This window comes from Callithrix jacchus, chromosome 9, assembly GCF_049354715.1.
Source record: "Callithrix jacchus isolate 240 chromosome 9, calJac240_pri, whole genome shotgun sequence".
Lineage (NCBI taxonomy): Eukaryota > Metazoa > Chordata > Mammalia > Primates > Cebidae > Callithrix > Callithrix jacchus.
In genome coordinates this window covers 5,012,648-5,031,699 of record NC_133510.1, presented here as the reverse complement: position 1 = coordinate 5,031,699, position 19,052 = coordinate 5,012,648, and the positions used below count along the sequence as shown (strand labels likewise).

The following is a 19,052-nucleotide window of genomic DNA, read 5'->3' as shown; positions in this document are numbered from 1 at the left end:
AGAGAGAAGTGTGGTAATGGCTGAAGAGGGACATGGAATATGAAAGGAGTTTTGCTTGCTTGCTTTAACAACTGGAAAATAGCTTTTTAAATACACTGGTGGGAAAAATCAAATAGAGAGGGCAACGTTGATGAGATAAAAGAAAGAATTTCTGATGCAAAGTCCTTGAGTAATGATAGGGTGTGATACTTGCAGCACAAGAAGATTGGTACACGGAGGCCATGCATAGTAAGAGGAGAAAATGAAGAGTAGATTGGAGCAGGCAGGTGGGTGCATGTGGTGATAGTTGTTTGTACAGTGAAGGAAGCAAAACCGCCTTTCCATGACTGTATTTGGGCCTCTTTATTTCCTGTAAGCAACAAACTCGAAATCACTTACAGTATACCAAAGTCTAAGATTTTTAATGAGACAGCAAAGGACAACCCAGCAAAGCAGATGATAAGAACAAGGCAAAAGTAGGAGTGTGACATTCTAAAGAAAGCAATAGTACATCCTGGAGACCCAAGTGTCAAGTGCAGCATTGGGGATCATTCTATTTAAAATTCCGATTCAACTGTTCTTTTTTCTTACTCTAATGAAGCTATAAAAATATAAAACTTTAAAAATAAAATTTTAATTCAGTAGTGGGGCTGAATACTAGTTTTCATTAGGAAGATGAAAACACTGAGCAATATTAGCAGCACTTATGATCTATATAGGAATGTTCAATTCTAATTTAATACACAGTATGTTTTTGCATAAACCATATTTAAATGAAAGGCATATTGATATGAATAATTACTATAGCTTTTCTTTAACTGACAGTATTAACCCCATAACTATGAGAAATAACTCTATTAATCTCACCCAGACAGTAAATGTACTCAAAGTGAGGAATACTGTAAAATATGCACCGAACCAATTTCACAAACATAAATATTATTATCTGTCCTCAAAAAGTTTATGTTCTTTTTTAGAAGAATAAGAAAAATACAAGCAAGCAATAAAATCTGAAAAGAACATTTATAAAGTAACATTACAATAATGGCATGGTAATTACAATAGCCCTCAAGGAAGTAAAAATAAAAATATCTTTAGAGTTGGATGAGATTAGTTGAGGTGAATTCTTAGAAGTTTTGAAACAGTGTTTTGAGAAGGTAATTGATAAGAGTAAACTGAAAAGATTCTGAGAACGAACTCATACAAATATAGAGAGGCTGAAAGGAGAAAGGAGTAGCCATATTAAGTTTCTAAAGCAGGACTCATTGTAAGGATGAAGTGAGAAAGAGTTCCAAGTTATAACATTATAATTCTTCAGGTATTAACAACATTTTAACTGATTAAAATATTTGAGTACATCTTTTAAAATAATTAGAAAATTATGCATCTTTTTGTACATACATTTTTATATAGATTTGAGTTAGATCTAAATCATTCAGGCAACAAGTTCCTCTGTATGGTCAATAGCCTACCTTTTTTTTTTTTTTTTTTTTTTTTGAGATGGAATCTCATTCTTGTGGCCCAGGCTGGAGTGCAATGGTAGGATCTCAGCTCACTGCAACCTCCACCTCCAGGGTTCAAGAGATACTCTTGCCTCAGCCTCCCAAGTAGCTGGGATTACAGGTGCCCACTACCACACCTGGCTAATTTTTTTTGGATTTTTAGTAGAGATGGGGTTTCACCATTTTGGCCAGACTGGTCTCAAACTCCTAACTACAGGTGATCCACCTGCCTCAGCCTCCCAAAGGGCTGGGATTAGGCATGAGGCACTGTGCCCAGCCTAATATTCTACTTTTTATTCCAAAATGATTACCTGGAACCTGAATTGATCTTACAAATTAAGAAATAGAATTAGCATTCAGAAGGCAAAAGAGAACCTACTCTGTTTACAGTGCTATCTGTGTGTGTTTGTGAGTGTATATATGTATGTCTGTATATCTATGTATAATTTTTCATAAGTAATAAAAAAATTAGTGTATTTAGTTTTGAGACTTTGTTCAATGTGATGTGAATGTATTGTACTTTTCTTTCATTGGCTGTTAATGGCTTAGAAAAAGTTTTTGTTCATATTACAGCAAATGGGAAATGAAAAACCATGTCTTTTGTTGTACCTTTGTTTATAGGAACTTCTGAAAAATAAAATGTGTACCCTTTTATTTCTGTAATCATTAAAAAATCCTTCTATACGTATCAGAAGAAATGTTATTAAAAAGTTAAAATTTTGGTTAAAAACAAAGAAAACAACTGAATGGGGCCAAATGGACAGAAAATTCTTTCATGGTAAAAGTGATACCATGATTATAAGAAAATAGACAATTGCTAAATCAAAATGAGTGACTACTAAACTCTATCTCTGATCTCTTACCATTCACTAATTCTAATAATTGTTGTAAATGCCATCTCTAATCATTTAGACATAAGAAGGATTCCCTAAAAATTTGATTGCCAAAATTTTTATAGAAACCAACTTAGAATGTAACGACCTTCTCCTTGACACCCAAGAGTTGCGCACACAGTTGCCACTTGAACATTCCCAATTCATAAGGCATTATATAACTATGCAAATTCTCCAGGCCTGACTCATGCTCTCATGTGTGTTGCATCTGACCAGAAACAAATATTGGCTTTCTTCTTGTCCATCAGAAAGTGCCAAGGCACTATTCTATTACAAAATAAATATATAAGTGACTGAATGAATATTAAAGTTTCCATCCCAGTAAAATCTATACAGCTGTTCTCTTCCGAACACACCATAAGCCATCTTCCCTCTGTTCCCTCTTCCTGGAATGGCCACCCCTGTCTTTACCACCTGGTCCTTGAGTGCTCTTATCAGTAGTATGAAGTCTTGCTTGAACAACGCCAATCTTGAGAATTTCCCACTCTGCTGAAACGCTGTATCATCTTTTTTCTTTATCAGTTGTTTGGTATTTATATTTTTAGTATTTTTTTTTTTTTTTTTGAGACGGAGTTTTGCTCAAAAACTTGTTACCCAGGCTGGAGTGCAATGGCACGATCTCGGCTCACCACAACCTCCGCCTCCTGGGTTCAGGCAATTCTCCTGCCTCAGCCTCCTGAGTAGCTGGGATTACAGGCACGCACCACCACGCCCAGCTAATTTTTTTATTTTTAGTAGAGACGTGGTTTCACCACGTTGACCAGGATGGTCTCGATCTCTTGACCCCGTGATCCACCCATCTCCGCCTCCCAAAGTGCTGGGATTATAGGCGTGAGCCACCACGCCCGGGCGTATTTTTAGTCTTACATGTACGTTTGCAACTTTTGAAATCCCACGCTTAGCCTAACATATTTAGCAAACTCTTATCAGTATTTTTATTTAATTGGAGCTAAAAAATCAGACCACAAACTTAATGGTAGTTTCGACCTTTCGTTGCTGAATAATCTTAAATTCCCTGAACTTCAGTTTCCATGGTGTAGAATGCAGATAATAGTAACTGTATCCTAACTATAATAATTAGTCAATAGGCCGGGTGCGGTCAACATGGTGAAACCCTGTCTCTACTAAAAATACAAAAAATTAGCTGGGCAGGGTGGCGCATGCCTGTAATCCCAGCTACTCAGGAGGCTGAGGCAGGAGAATTGCCTGAACCCAGGAGGCGGAGGTTGAGGTGAGCCGAGATGGCGCCATTGCACTCCAGCCTGGGTAACAAGAGCAAAACTCCATCTCAAAAAAAAAAAAAAAAAAGTTAGTCAATAAATGGTGGTGTTGCTGATGCTTCTGATGACAATGACAAATAACAACATCAACAACGACTATTTTTTTCATGCTTTTCCTTCATTGTGCTTGAACTGATTTGACTTTTTCCCTAACATAACCTAGATACTTTTATTTATTCTTTGTATTAAAAAATATTTACGAGTCCCTTTGTTTCAGCCGAAACCCAAAGAATCCTTTCAAGTTATGTCCCAAGTTTGATATGTTCATAATCATTCTCTATCACAGTGGATGCTTTTTTATAATTTTAGTACAATTATGATCATTTTTTGTCCTTACCCATAATTAAAATTATGTGATACTTGTCAAAAGAGAAGACTGCCAAATAATATTATGAAGCAGAATTGAAAGACCAGAAATATACCCGATTATCTTTAAGAAATTATATCTTTTCAAAAAATTTTAAATCAGTAGAGGAAAGATAGATTATTTAATGAATGGTGTTTGGATGTTCAGCTGAGCGGGGAAAATGGATCCAAAACTAACACAAGCCGCTAAAATACACCAGATATTTTAAAAGTTAGAAGACAGCAACAGAAAGAGAAACAGTGAAAATATCAAAAGAAAAAAATCAAAGACTTTTTTATATTAGGAAAATACTTTTTAATAAATCAGTGTTATGTATCAAGTCTTTTCCGTGGTAAAGAACTAATTTATTTAATTTACACAGAATTCCTGCAAACCCATAAAAATGGTTGAAGACTATAAGCAAATATCCATTAAAAATATATACTGTCTGTAGTTCTTAAACACATGAATTGGTTCTCAACTTGAATTATAAAATAGAATCATATACCACTTTCACCTATCAGATTGGCAAAAAATAAAAGATTGATGGCAGCCTACTAAAGAAAATGTGGGGAAACAGAATCTCAAATTAAAGATGGGAATTTAATTGTTTAAAATGTTATGGAGGTTTATCAGTTATCTTTTACATTTAAAAATACATGTATTTTCACAAAACAATTTTGCTTTTGGTTATTACAGATACACTAAGATATGTTCAAAATGATGTATGTATAATATAGTGGTTTTGGTTGTGAAGAAATGAAAACAAATACTCATCAATATAGAATTGGTAAAAAGATTTTGCTATACTCATGCAAATGAAATTCCTTTTACTTTAGAAAGCACTCTGCGAGCTAACTGTAAACTATCCCAAGATGTATCATTACATTTGAAAAGCAATACGCAGCCTGGGTGCATAATACTCTCCTTGTCATGTAAAAGAAGTCGTTATTTACTTACCTTGAGTGCAGTTGCCTGGATCATCTCTGAGTGGATACAAAATAAATTAGGTGCCATGTTTTTAAAGAGGAGAAAACAGGCAGAGAGAGAAGAAGACTGGAAACTTAATTTTTATTGTAGTCTCATTTGCATCTTTTGGATTTTGTAACCTAGATACATTGCCTATTTAAAAGAGAAAGAAAAGTAGATAAGTTTTGAAAACCCTATAATTAGCCATGTTTTGAGAGCAACAGCAACAGACTGTATAATCTCCTCAAATCTTTTTATATAAACACAGAATTTAGACCCTGCCAATCTGCCACTTAATTATTTTAATCATGTGGAAGGGAATGAATTTGAAGATGATCTTGTTAGTGGCCTTTTGAGACCCACTCCACCCTTTCTCTGCCCCTGACCTGGGGGATCCCTTCCATGGAAAACGTCCAGAGTCTCTCTTGCCCCTGGCTTTTGGTTGGATACAGCCAATTGGCAGTCCCGGCAGGAGATTACAGGGAAAAAAGAGAATTCAGGGCATGTATTCTCTGCCTCCCTATCTGTGGTACTCTCCTTCAACTGGCTGTGTCTTCATTGCTCCTTTCATGGCCGCTGACTCGTCCCTGAAGTCCCTCACCTCAGGCCTGAGTGTTAACAGCATCAATGTCACTGGCCCCAATGTACGGTCTACTCTTTGTGATTTTCCTCCCTGCAACCTTTTTTAACAGTCCCATTAAACCTTCCTCAGGTTGTTTGAATGGAGATAATCTTCTATTTAGACCCTGTTACAGTGGAGGAAGCAGATATTGTTATTATGGTTTTGCTGTAATTAATATAGGAATGAATAAAACTGAATATTTAATCATTGGCATGAACCATATACAAAAGCATAGTTATGGAGTTTTATATTAACTTCACAAGAAAATCTATGTCAAAACAGAGTCCTTAGTCAAAATGAAGGGCACTCCGTTTTGTCTGCTTCTGTATATATACAGTCTACTGGTTTCAAAGGCCTTTCTCCTTTCACTTTTTCTTCTTTTAAATTCGATTGCTACACATCTTACTATTTAATGGCACACATACTACAAAATAGAGAGTAGGAAAGAGTCCAATTAAATTTTTTTATTTAGAAGGGATGAAAAATGTATCTCCTGTTGGGTGTCAATCTTATACTTGTGTTTCTTCCCAGTGCTCCATGGTACTTCACCTTTGTTCAAAAGTTGAATACAGATGGTTGAGCTAAATATTGTAATAACTTCCTCATTATTAATATAAGGGTATTCATGGTACCCCTACTTGGTTCGTGTGTTAGAGGAATCATTTTTTACTCAGGGTCATGTGCTATTATAACCCAGGAGTGGTAATTCCACAACACATGGCAATTGACAGTGGCCCTTTTTGCTTGTGGCAAGGTTAGATTTGTGTTATTTTGAATGGCAGAGTGACTCCAAGACTTTTTAATAACTAGAAAGTAACCATCACAAATTTTTTTCCAGACAGATGTTCAGTGGTTATCTTGTGACAGAATACTCAAACAAGTTGTCAAACTTAAGAATGATTTGTGCATTTTCTTTTTAAAATGAAAGTTTCAAATTTACAGCCTTTCTTGTGATGTCTAGTGGGGTTGTCTGTTAACACAGACACACACACTTCATGTCAGGTGCCCCTTCAAGATAAAGGTAATTTTTCACGGTAATGGAAAAGCAAATATTATTTGCTTTAAATATGTTACAGAGAGAGTATTCTGAAAATGTTATGTTTGTTTGGATATGGTTTCATAACTACCTGGATTTGTTAACAGAAAACATGTAAAAGCATGATCTGAAAACATCTAGTGTCTGTGTACTTTTAAAACATGGAGATAAAATTTTCTAATCTGTCATAAAATCTTTAAAATAATGTATTTTAAAGTATAAAGATTCAACAGCTTTCACTAGTACGTAAGAACAACTGATAGTTATTGAGTAATATTGAATATGTTAAGCAAAATTGTTAAAAATGTCTGCTTAACTGTTGGATGGTGTTATTTAAAAGTATTATCATTGAGAATACATCAATAGCATTAATACAGACTCAGGGATTTCCTCCACTTGGGTCTCTGCATCTTTGCGATGGATCCTTCCCGGCAATGAAGCTAAGGCAATCAAATGTTGGAATGAGACCTCAGTACTATAAAATGTAAGCTAAGGTCCTAAAATATAAATAAAAATACTCAATAACTCTCACTAAGTAGTATTAATTACTAATAATTGTGAGAGTAAAAAGTGCTTTTGATTAAAACATACAATAAAATTATTTTTGAATAGTATTTCCTCTATCTTATTCTCTTTAACTTGATTTCAGTTTGTGTATGTTTTGTAATGGAATATATTAGTATGAAAGAATATAATTCCTTTCTGTTTGTTTTTGTTATATATGTTAATATATAACATATATAAACATATATACATAAAACAATGATGTTTTGATATACATAGTGAAATAGTTACTATAGTCAAGCAAATTAACCTATTAATCATCTCACATAGTTATCACCCATTTTGGAATAAGAGCACTTAAAATCTGCTTGTTTAAATAATGGTTCAATATATAATACAGTGTTATTAACTATAGTCCTCATGCTGTACATTAGATCTCTGGACTTATGCATAATATACAACTGCATCTCTGTTCCCTTTGACCTCCATCTCTCTGTTTCCTCTCCCTGTGCACATCCCACAACCACGATGCTGTGCATTGGACTTTCTTTTAGATCTCACATAAAAGTACAATTGTGCAGTATTTTTGTTTTTGTGTCTGCCTTATTTCATGTAATGTTCTTCAAGTTTATCCATGTTGTAAAAAATGGCAAGATTTCCCTTTATAAGGCTGAAAAATACTTTATATAATTATATATATAAAATAAAATATTCTTGTTAGAAATTGAAAATATATTGAAACAAATTACATATAACAAATTATATATATAATGTATATGTATATTATGTATTATATATATGCATTATCTATTTATAATACACATATATACATAATTGTGGAGATAGATGTATATAAACAAATTGTGATGGATATATACATATACATATATGTATACATATGTATATGTATTATCTATTTATAATACACATATATACATAATTGTGGTGGAGATAGATGTATATAACCAAACTGTCGTGGATATATACATATACATATATGTATACATATGTATATGTATTATCTATTTATAATACACATATATACATAATTGTGGAGATAGATGTATATAAACAAACTGTCGTGGATATATACATATACATATATGTATACATATGTGTATGTATCTGGCCAGGGCAATCAGGCAAGAGAAAGAAATAAATGGTATTCAAATAGGAAGAGAGAAAGTCAAATTGTCTCTGTTTGCAGATGACATAATTGTGTATTTAGAAAACCCCACTGTTTGCAGATGACATAATTGTATATTTAGAAAACCCCGTATATATTTCTTTATCCTCCCCCACCATTGATGGACACTTAAGTTATTTTTATTTCTTGGCTATTATGATAAGGTTGCCATGGATGTGAGACTGCAGGTATCTCTACAATGGGCTGACTTTACTTCTTGCTGGGTACATACCCAGAATAGGGATTGCTGGATCATATGGTAGTTCTGGTTTTAATTTTCTGAGAAACTTCCATACTGTTTTCCATAATGGTTGTACCACTTTACATTCCCACCAACAGCATATTGAGTCCTCTTGGTGCCATTGTTTAAAGTTAGTTTAACTGTGTATGCTTGCGTTTATCTCTGGGCTCACTATTCTGTTCCATTGGTCTATGTCCCTGCTTTCACGCCCCAGTACCATAGTACTTTATGTTACAGCTTTGTGTGCATATAATACCTTTTACATTTTTGTTTTCTCATTTTTTTATTTTACTTTAAGTTCTGGGATACATGTGCTGAACGTGCAGGTTTGTTACATAGGTATTCATGTGCCATGGTGGTTTGCTACACCTACCAACCTGTCATCTAGGTTTTAAGGCCCACATCCTTTCCCCATTGCTTCCTTTTGTCAGGTTTGTCAAAAATGAGATGATTGTAGATGTGTGGTGTCATTTCTGAGGGCTCTGTTCTGTTCCATTGATCTATGTCTCTGTTTTGGTACCAGTGCCACACTGTTCTTGTTAGAGTAGCTTGTAGCACAGTTTGAAGTCAGGTAGCGTGATGCCTCCAGCTTTGTTCTCTTTACTTAGAATTGTCTTGGCTATACAGGCTCTTTTTGGTTCCATATGAAATGTAAAGTAGTTTTTTCTAATTCTGTGAAGAAAGTCAATGGTAGCTTGATGGGAATAACATTGAATCTGTAAATTACTTGTGGCAGGCAATATGTCCATTTTCACAATATTGATTCTTCCTATCCATGAGTGTAGAATGTTTTTCCATTTCTGTGTCCTCTCTTATTTCCCTGAGCAGTGGTTTGTAGTTCTCCTTGAAGAGGTCCTTCACGTCCCTTGTAAGTTATATTCCTAGGTATTTTATTTTCTTTGTAGCAGTTGTGAGTGGGAGTTCACTCATGATTTGGCTGTTTGTCTGTTACTGGTATATAGGAATGCTTGTGAATTTTGCACATTGATTTTGTATTCTGAGACTTTGTTGAAATTGCTTATTAGCTTAAGAAGATTTTGGGCTCAGACAATGGGGTTTTCTAAATATACAATTATGTCATCTGCAAACAGAGACAATTTGGCTTTCTCTCTTCCTATTTGAATACCATTTATTTCTTTCTCTTGCCTGATTGCCCTGGCCAGAGTTTCCAATACTGTGTTGAATAGGGGTGGTGAGAGAGGTCATCTTTGTCTTGTGCTGGTTTTCAAAGAAGATGCTTTCAGCTTTTGCCCATTCAGTGTGATATTGGCTATGGGTTTGTCATAAATAGCTCTTGTTAGTTTGAGATATGTTCCATCAATACATAGTTTATTGAGAGTTTTTAGCATGAAAAGATGTTGAATTTTATCAAAGGACTTTTCTGCATCTATTGAGATAATCATGTGTTTTGTTTTGTTTTGTTTATCACTGGTTCTGTTTATGTGATGGATTATGTTGATTGATTTGTGTATATTGAACCAGCCTTGCATCCCAGGGATGACGGCCGACTTGATCGTTGTGGATAAGCTTTCTGATGTGCTCCTGGATTTGGTTTATCAGGATTTTATTGAGGATTTTCTCATCAATGTTCATCAGGGATATTCTCCTGAAATTTTCTTTTTTTGTTGTGTCTTTGCCAGATTTTGGTATCAGGATGATACTGGCCTCATAAGATGAGTTAGGGAGGAGTCCCTCTTTTTCTATTGTTTGGATAGTTTCAGAAGGAACGATACCAGCTCCTCTGTGTACCTCTGGTAGAATTCGGCTGTGAACCTACCTGGTCCTGGGCTTTTTTTGGTTGGTAGGCTATTTACTACTGCCTCAATTTCAGAACTTGTTACTGGTCTAATCAGAGATTTTACTTCTTCCTGGTTTAGTCTTGGGAGGGTATATGTGTCCAGGAATGTATCTATTTCTTCTAGATTTTCTAGTTTATTTGAATAGAGGTGTTCATAGTATTCTCTCACAGTAGTTAGTATTTTTGTGAGATCAGTGGTGTTATCCCCTTTATCATTTTTTATTGCATCTATTTGATTCTTTGCTTTTTTCTCCTTTGTTAATCTGGCTAACGGTCTATGTATTTTGTTAATCTTTTCAAAAATACCTGGATTCATTGATTTTTTTGGAGGGATTTTTGTGTCTTTATCTCCTTCAGTTCTGCTCTGATCTTCATTGTGTTATGACTTAGTGCCTAATTTGAATGTTGTCAGTTATCTGTGCTTTAGACTATTCCATGCTGAAGCTTACTCTTATTGCTTAGGAAGAGCCAAAAGTTGGCTTAATTCCACCCCTCTACTTAGCATTTTATTAATGTAAAGCTTCTTGTAATTTTAACTGCCACACAAATGCCATTGTACACCTGCATGTTTTCTTTTCAAAACAGAGCTTTTCTACTAGTTTCTCTTACCAAGTCGAAATTAGTAATATTCATTTATTATTTTAAGCTAATTCAGCCATTATTTAATGAACGCCTACTATATGTTAAGCTTTGTCCCACGCATTAGAGATACAACAGTAAACAAAATAAAAAACTCAATATCCTAATGGAATTTACATTCTAGTAGAGAAAACAAATAATAACCAAGATAAATAAATAAGGGACAAAAACATTCTCTTGTGAGAAACAAAAACAAGGACCTATGTTGAGAGGAGGCAGTGCAATTTTAGATAAAGCACCCAGGGAATAACTCTTTGAAAAGACACTGGGGTAAAGCTATTTGAGGAAATCAGCCATGAAGATATTGGCCGAAGAGCTCTCTCTGCTGAGAAAACAATGAGTTCAAAGGTATTCGAGTGTGCTTAGCAATGTAGAGGAAGCATGAAAAGCCAGTGGAGTCATGTGAGGTGTGCACAGGGTCATGCAGGGTCTTATAATTTTTGTAAGGTGGCTGAGTATCTAAATGAGAATGGAATCCATTAGCGGAATCACTTTGCCTGTTCTTTTGAGAATAGAATTAAGGAGACAAGGGCAAAAGCAGAAAAGTTATACATCCTTAAGAGGTTAGTGCAATAATCAACTGAGAAATTATATTGCATTAGCTGAAGGTGCTAAGATATAGTCAGATTCTATTCTAATTCTGAATTTTATAATTCAGAATATTTTGGAAACTTCCATTCTTAATTTGAAGATAGAACTGAAAATTTACGATAAATTGGATGTGAGATGCATTCATCATCTAGTGCTGTATAACCAAGTTTTATTCACTTAAGAAACACATATTTATTATGTAACTATTTCTGAAGGTCAAGAATTCAGGTACCCCTTAGCTGGGTTCTCTACCTCAGGGTTTTTCTCTCTAGAGGCTATAATCAAGGTGTGAACCTGGGATCTACCCTCATCTCAAGATTCAACTGGAGGAAGATTTGCTTCCAGGCTCACTCAAGTGATTGCTGGCAGCATTTAATTCCTTGCCAGGAGGGCTGCTTCCTCAAAGCAAACAAATAAGAATAGCTAAAGAAAATACCAGCAAGACCAAAATCAGAGCCTTTTACAGTCTAATCATGGAAGATTACTGTATCACATTTGTCATAATATATAGGCTAGGAGGAAGTCACTAGTTCCAGCTCACACTTAGGCAAGAGTTTTACACAAAGTAGGTAGGATCATTGGAAACTACATCAGAAGGTACCTCCCACCTAAGGTATGCCAGGAGTCGGGAAGAGGAGGGACGGTGGTGGTTGGTGGAGAAGAGTCAAGAACGACTTTCATGTAGATAACAATACACAGGATTATCCTACTTGATAAAGTCTCTTTTGATGTTTAAAATTTTGTTTTCTCCCTTGAAATGCAGAATTTTAATTGCTATAAATTTTAAGTTCCAAATCTTTGTCTTGGATCATTTGAGCTACCATAACAAAAATGCCATAAACTGAGTGGCTTATAAACAATAGGAATTTATTTCTACCAGTTCTGAAGGCTACAGAGTCCAAGATCGAGGTACCAGCAGATTCAATATCTGGCAAGTACTTGCTTCCTGCTTCACGGACAGCTGTCTTCTCACTGTTTTCTCACATGGCCAAAGGGATACAGGAGCTCTCTGGGATCTCTTATAAGGACACAAATCCCATTCATAAAATTTCCACCTATATGACCTAATCACATCCCAAAGGCTCCACTTCCTAATATCATCACATTAGTGGTTAGGATTTCACATATGCATTTGGAGGAACACAAAAATTCAGTTGATAGCATTCATGCATTTATTACATCATTTAGAGGAAAAAAAAAAAGACTTTCAGCTTCCACTAATAATCTGTCCATGACATTTGCCGTATGCCAATTCTACTTGTATTTTTTTTTACCATTCTGGAGTTCCCAGAAGTTATTCATTCCCAGCAATGTTTATTAAGGATTCAAATGTGACCATTATTGCCTTACAGAGCAGGGACACAAGTCCTTGTTCTCAACAAGAGCTCAACTAAGGCAGTTGTTTATCTGTTAGCATACTGAGAGATGTAAAGTTTAGGAATAAATACGTTTTTTAAAATAGTAAATATTTTGGACAAATATCCAAGGTCATGAAGCAGCATCATTTGGTGTAAATATCTGAGGTTTGTTGTCTCACGCCAAGAAAACCGAGGAAGCGGACACACAAATGGGTTTAAGAGCAAAGCTTTACTAGATAAGAGAAAAGCTTTCTTTCCTGGCATTTAAGAGTAGAGGTTTAACAGGCAAAAGAAAGAGGAACACTCTCTCTCCTGCAGAGAGAGAGAGAGGAGCTCCCAAGCAGATCTTCCAGTTTCTTGGTGAAATGCATGGGGGGGCATTTATAGATGAGCTTGAGAAGGTGGTGTCTAATTTATATAGGGCACTAGAGATGGGTCCAACCAGGTGTGTCATTTACATAGAGCAAGCTAGCCACCCCACTCTAATCTTTTATTATGCAAATGGTTCCTCTTCCTGGCCAGTGCCATGTTGCCTATTCCTTTACTGTACATTTGGTTGACAAAGAAAAGGGAAGATGGAGCCTCCATGCTGAACATGCCCGGCCCCCAGGTAACCTTTTCCTATTGGCACAGTTGCCAGCATTCACCTGTGTAAGCTTCCAGCTTGCTTATCTATGTCTGCAGCTTGATTTTTCAGGCTGCTCTTTGTTAGAAAAGAAATGATTTGGGAACTGCTTTTTGTTAAAAGAGTGTTCTTACCAAGGACTCTCTTACTCTCACTACTGCCTAAATAATTTCTTTTTAGCTCCTGTGTCATTTATTCTGCTAGTAAATGGCAGAGCTGGATTGACAGTCTATCCTCTTTATATAAAAGTTTTCAACTTTTGAGAACTTTCTAATCTTGAGAGACAAAACCAATGATCTTGAAACCATCAAAAAAATGGTTACTTTCAAAGCATTGTAATGTGAAATACAAGTACAATAGAAACATAGAAAAAGGAACAATAAGGGTGAACTGGAATACAGAAACTGGCTGAGGAGATAAGACCACACTCAAGCCATGGATAATGTATAGAAGGAAGACACACAGATTATATTGTATTATGTAGTTTGTGCATGGGAAATGATTAAATACATATAAATATAAAATTGATGTTTGTAGAGGATAGTTAAGTGCTTTCCTTTGACTCTCCAAAGCTACATATTACCCCTATCTTTCCTTCTGAATTTCCTTTCGCTTGGCAATTGAGGAAGTAAGAAATAAATACTCATCCAGTATATTAATAATCTAACAATTATTCTTTAGTGCTTTTGGCCATCAGAAAATTATATTGTCTTGTAGACAACCAAAAATATAGCCCATTCTTCAGCTTCACTTGCACTGGCCCCAGTTCTATGGGAGCCCTTTCTGCCTGTCCTAACCACACCGTTGATTCTGGAATATGTGTGTATGTTCATACTCTGCCTGTCCTAACCACATCGTTGATTCTGGAATATGTGTGTATGTTCATACCACTCCAAAAATTTCCTTTGAGCTTTGTGCTGAGTTTTCCAGCCAGTACACACATTCCCCACCTCTCCGTTTGTACTCATCTGTGCTGATGCTGAAACTCTTCAATCTCTATTAAATAAGAATGAGGTGCACTGATTTTTTTAATGAAAGGCCACATCTTTTATCCTAGACTCTCTTTCAATCAGAATGAATCCAATGATAGTCATAGCAGCATTCACTGCCTGTTAGACTTTTTCAAGTCAATGTGAGCAAAGATAATACAGACTGTGCATAAATCTAGAGTTGGAGTAATCACTTTCATAACAACTAAAACCTAATCAGAGTCCTTACCAAGGACCCTCCTACTCTCACTACTGCCTAAATAATTTGACACTTGGTGTTATTTAATTAGAATCTAAATATGTAAATATGTGACAATAGTTTTTTTAAAGTCAAGATATAAAAAATTCCACATTATCTACTTTTTAAATAACTTTCATTAACATTAAATGTGAACATTAATTTTTATGTTAACAATTTATTTTATATCAATGTTCAAAAATGAAATTTCAACTTCTTAGTTCTTAAACTTCCTGTTCTTATTTACTACTTTCATCTGACCCACCATAAATTCAGTTATTTTATAGACAGAAAGGAATGAAGAAATGATAGGAATAGGCCCGTTAGGTCTTCCAATTGCTTTTCATTTCCAAGAGTGGATTAAACATTTTCAAATACGACCTCTTCTAAGGGATGAAAGAAATGTTAGCAGGTATTGTACTGGCCCAAGCATAGAAAGTCAACACCAAGACAAAAGTATGCCAAATTGCAGGGCCTTTATTGCCAGCAGCCACAGAGGACTCACATCTCTCCAACCCGTGGCCCCGAAGGGAGGGTGCCAAGACCTTTTATACCCGTAAAAAATTACCTTGGGAGTGAGGGTGAGGGGCGGGGGTGGGGGTGAGGGGCTTCAGACATTCCGAGGGCTAGTGGATTCTGCAAATCACCTTCTGGGCAGAGATGAGAGTGAGTGCATTCCGGACATTCCAGCGGATTCCTGGGCGAAGATGAGGGTGAGGGGCTCCGGACATTCCGAGGGCCAGGGGACTTTTTGACATTCTGATTCTTACTTAAGTGGTTCACAGAAGTCAAGATTAGCATTCGTTTACACATTGTCTGGGTAGGGTGGGGATCACAGTCCTTAATTACGTATTCACATTTGGGTTATACAGAGCAGTTTCAACAGAACGCTGAGGTACGGTTGAGGTATGCAGTTTTACGGGGCTTTTTACCATGTCACACATAAAGCAATAATTTTTTGGGCATATTGTATTATTTAGAGCAAAAGATATTCCCATAGAACTTGCTTATATGATGAGCCATGGTTTAAACCAAGAATAATAAGTAGATTGCAAGGTTAGTCTCGCTTACCACCATCCCTGGTAACTTGTAGATGCTTGTTGTATGTATTATATGAATGTTGGATAAATTTTTCAAATAGATAAGTGACCTAAATGCTCAGTAGAGATAGTGGGCGGAATTCTAAGATGGCTTCCAATGACCCTCCTCCTAGCCAGATCCCCTGCCTTACAGTGTGGGGAGAAGATATGATGAGTATCACTCTTGCGATTGTGTTACATTATAAGGCAAAGGAGAGACTTTCCTGAGTGGACCCAACTAATCACTAGCGCCCTTGAGCTCTTATAAGCAAAGACTTGCCTCCAACTGGAAGAAATGGAAGAGAAAGAGATTCAAAGTGCAAGCAGAGTTTAATGCAAAGGGCTGCTCTGTGGGGCTGGCTTTGAAGATGGTAAGACTGACAATGGCCTCTAGTTGCTGAAAGTGGCCCCTGGCTGATAGCCAGTTCAATTAAAAAAAAAAAAAAAGGAAGGGGGGTGGGGTGGACTCTCCCTTAAAACCACCAGGATAGCAGGAACTCAATTCTCCCAACCATCTGAACAAGAGTAGCGGTGTATTTTCCCAGAGGCCTCTGATAAATACGAGTCTGGCCAATACTTTGATTTTAGCCTTATGATACCCTGAACAGAGCACCAGCCACATCATTCCTGACTTCTGCCTTATAGAACTAGAGCCAGTTAAGTGGCCATTGTTTTAAACAACTAATGAAGACTATCAGCACTCACTCTCATTAAAATTTGAAGGGACCCTAAGGAAAGAGAGTTTTAAGAAGTTTATCACCTGGAAATCTTAAGATAAAAATGTTTAGATGTGTAACTGTTCCTCAGACAACCCCCAAATTTTATAATTTACAAATTCATAAATAATGGCATATAGAAGAGCAAGCATTTGACACAAGGCAGTCCACTGTGTGGTGCTCTAGGCACTTACCTAAGTCTAAGGCATTTAGAAAGAGTAAGAGACTAACCTACGTGAGAACCCAGTTCATAAACTAGCTGTGTGAGGAAGCAGTTATTATTTTGGTTGTAAACTTCCTCCACTACAACAGACTTCTCAAAGAAAAGTTCATGGGAAAGGGTGAAAGATTCTACTGCTTATACATCAATCAAATTTCACTCTTTGGATTACATGTTGGAAATGCACTAGTTATAGTAAAATTTATATCTACTCTGTTGCATGTTTAACCTTTGCCTAAATTGAATGGACACGTTAATGAAATAAACTCTTATTAACCAAGTCTGTGATGTACAGAGAATCACTGTTATTATACTACATCAAATGCTATACTAAAGCTCTCTGACACTAAGACCAGAAAGGGAAGATTTCTTTTTTCTTTTTCTTTTCCTTTTTGAGACAGTCTAGCTCTGTCATCCAAACTAGAGTGTGGTAGCCCGATCTCGGCTCCCTGCAACCTCTGCCTCCTGGGTTCAGGTTGATTCTTTTGCCTCAGCCTCCTGAGTAGCTGAGATTACAGGCGCCTGTTACCACACCTGTCTAATTTCTGTATTTTTAGTAGAGATGGGGTTTCACCATGTTGGTCAGGCTGGTCTCAAACTCCTGACCTCAAGTAATCTGCATGCCTCAGCTTCCCAAAGTGCTAGGATTATAGGCATGAGCCACCACACCTGGCCCTTTTTTTCTTAATGACTTTTTTCTACATGTTTTATATTTATTAAGGCAGCATGATACCGTGTTTAAGAATAATGACCCTGGACTGAGGTAAATGCAAATTTGAATCTGACACTTAGTTGTATGGTTATGAAAATGCTTCTAAACCTCTCTGAGACTAAGTTAATTAATATGCAAAAAAGAATGTTTAAAAATATTATTATGTAGGTTTTAATTAAGATTCATTGGCTGGGCATGCCTGCTCACACCTGTAATCTCAGCACTTTGGGAGACCGAGGTGAGTGGATCACGAGGTCAGAAGTTTGAGACCAGCCTGGCCAATATGATGAAATCCCAACTCTGTTAAAAATACCAAAAAATCAGCCAAGCCTGGTGGCACGCACCTCTAATCCCAGCTACGCAGGAGGCAGGAGAATCACTTGAACCTGGGAGTCAGAGTTGCAGTGAGTTGAGATCGTGCCGTTGCACTCCAACATGGGCAACAGAGTGAGACTCCGTCTCAAAAATATATATAAATAAATAAAAATTTAAAAAAAAGATTAATTGAGATTTTATATATATATATGGCACTTAGCACACTGCCTGGAATAATTAAATCACCCAAAACATCTTAGCTATTTTTTGTTCTTGCAATATGAAAATTAGAAAATGCAGATTATTGGACTTGAAACTTCTGTAGAAGCTAAGAAATTAAAGTAAAAAAAAAATGCAGATTAGCATAAGTGTCAAACAAAGTGTGTCCCTGGCTCCAGCATTCAAGTCTAGGCCCTGCTGAGATAGGCAGTAGTATTGGCTACTGGTTAGGCATGCAGATCCTGGACATTGTCTTAGGGTAAAATCCCAGCTCTTCCACTCCTAATTTAGGTCACCTGATACTTTCTGGGGTCTGCTTTCCTCAACTGTAAAATAAATACTAATAATAGTGCTTACTTTTCTAGTTCACCGTGAGGATCAGATGAGTTAATACATGAAAAACACTCAGAACAGATTTTGGAACCTAGTTGAGATATAGAAGTGTTAGCCATTAGTGTACTTCAATGGTAAATATTCTTCAAAACTGTGTGTTTATGTGTATGTAAGTATATAATCTGTGTGTATTATATACATATATATACCGTACTTTAAAAAATACAACCTTCCTTTAGCATCTTTCTAAAAAGTAAGTAGCATATTTTCATAATGTCATTTTGGCAGCTTACCAGTATTATATAGTTAATGTCATTTATTGATTACATTATAATTTATTATGTTACAGTTAACCAAACCCCTGTTGTTGGACATTCTGACAAATACTGGACAAAATACTGTTTCCAGTATTTTCCTATTACTATATATTCCCACTGAGATGAACTTCCTTGTAGTTAAACACTTGCATTGTGCTTAGTTATTTCTTCGGACTGTTTACACAGGGAGGATAATTTGTGTGGATAAAGGTTAAATTGTGTGATAGCACAGAGGATATATATGAGAATATTCTACTTACTTTGATCTACATTGCCAAATTGCCTTTTATTAAGGTTGTAAGGATTTACGCTCCATTACCAACAAACAAGAGTGGCTGTTTTCTG

General features: G+C 36.1%; 1 protein-coding gene and 1 long non-coding RNA gene across 7 annotated transcripts in view; one reads left to right on the top strand and one right to left on the bottom strand.

Annotated features, from left to right (window-relative positions):
- LOC108593067 (uncharacterized) overlaps positions 1-5,058 on the bottom strand; it is a 120,089-nt gene extending 115,031 nt beyond the window's left edge. For both annotated transcript variants that reach the window (XR_004728536.3, XR_004728534.3), the window contains exon 1: positions 4,961-5,058. This is a non-coding gene — a long non-coding RNA (uncharacterized LOC108593067). The remainder of the gene's footprint in view (positions 1-4,960) is intronic.
- Positions 1-19,052, top strand: part of PIK3C2G (phosphatidylinositol-4-phosphate 3-kinase catalytic subunit type 2 gamma) — a 414,912-nt gene that overhangs the window by 213,380 nt on the left and 182,480 nt on the right. The window lies entirely within an intron of this gene.